The sequence below is a fragment of the Lampetra planeri genome, unplaced genomic scaffold (assembly GCF_965212315.1).
Source record: "Lampetra planeri unplaced genomic scaffold, kcLamPlan1.2.h2 scaffold_1656, whole genome shotgun sequence".
In the NCBI taxonomy this organism is placed as follows: domain Eukaryota; kingdom Metazoa; phylum Chordata; class Hyperoartia; order Petromyzontiformes; family Petromyzontidae; genus Lampetra; species Lampetra planeri.
In genome coordinates this window covers 8,818-10,221 of record NW_027614389.1, presented here as the reverse complement: position 1 = coordinate 10,221, position 1,404 = coordinate 8,818, and the positions used below count along the sequence as shown (strand labels likewise).

Below are 1,404 nucleotides of genomic sequence, written 5' to 3'. Positions count from 1 at the left end.
CACAAATTGCATCAACAGTGTACTTTATAATTTTTATTTTAATCTTTCCAATTCTAGGTCGCCTAGAAAACAAGTTAATTCTGCTATCAAAGAACACCGGTAAATTCAACTGAAACTTAACATACAGATTTTTCAAAGGAAGGGGATTCAAACCCCTGTATCTAGCTCCCAAAGCTAGCATCTTAACATTAAATTACCCTCTGATTTTCAAATGTCAAGAGTAGCTTAACATTAAAGCAGAGCACTGAAGATGCTCAGATGGTTTTAGAACCCCTTGACACAAAGGATTAGTTCCAGCCTTAATATCAACTATATATGAAATTACACATGCAAGTTTCCGCACTCCCGTGAGGACCTCCTTTAACTATAAACATAAAAAAGAGATGGTATCAGGCTCACAATAAGTTAGCCCACAACACCTAGCCACCCACACCCTCAAGGGTACTCAGCAGTGATAAACCTTAAGCTATGGACGCAAGCCCGACTAAGTTACGTATTTTAGAGCTGGTAAACCTCGTGCCAGCCACCGCGGTTATACGAGGAGCTCAAGCTGATATCTCCGGCACAAAGCGTGATTAAAATACTAGCTTAACTAATACTATAGAAGCCATCATGCCTGCTAGTTGAATAGGTATGCTTAAATATCTCAACATCGAAAGAATCTATATTAATAAACTCACTTTGACATCACGAAAGCAAAACTCACAAACCGGGATTAGATACCCCGCTATGCCTGCCATAAATAAACCACCGTCGCCAGGGCACTACGAACAATCGTTTAAAACCCAAAGAACTTGACGGCACCCTAAACCCACCTAGAGGAGCCTGTCCTATAACCCGATACCCCACGTTTTAACCCCGCCGCCTCTCGCCCCCAGTCTATATACCGCCGTCGCCAGCCAACCTTATAAAAGAATAACCGTAGGCAAAGAAGCTATCTATGCAAATACGTCAGGTCGAGGTGCAGCCTATGAGGCAGGCAGAGATGGGCTACACTCTCTCCCCAGAGTATACGAATAACTTAATGAAATAATTTTGAAGGTGGATTTAGCAGTAAACAAGAATAGTTTGTCTAGTTGAAGTTGGCCACTAGGGTGCGTACACACCGCCCGTCACTCTCCCACACCCCTCCCGGAGAAAAGTCGTAACATGGTAAGCGTACCGGAAGGTGCGCTTGGAAAACAGAAGATAGCTTAAAAGTTAAGCATTTCCCTTACACCGAAAATATTCTTGTGCGATTCAAGATCTTCTGATTACTGATTTGAGTATATTTATCTAACAACTTTTAATTTATGATTATAAAACATTCACACATTTACAGCAAACCATTGCCCCCATTTTAGTATAGGTGATAGAAAAATAAAACACATATAGTACCGCAAGGGAACATTGAAAAAGTGATGA

The 1,404-nt window shown here is 41.2% G+C and overlaps 1 pseudogene; it reads left to right on the top strand.

Annotated features, from left to right (window-relative positions):
* Window positions 1–377: 377 nt before the first annotated feature.
* On the top strand, window positions 378–1,185 carry LOC144739689 (18S ribosomal RNA; annotated as a pseudogene).
* Window positions 1,186–1,404: the final 219 nt, after the last annotated feature.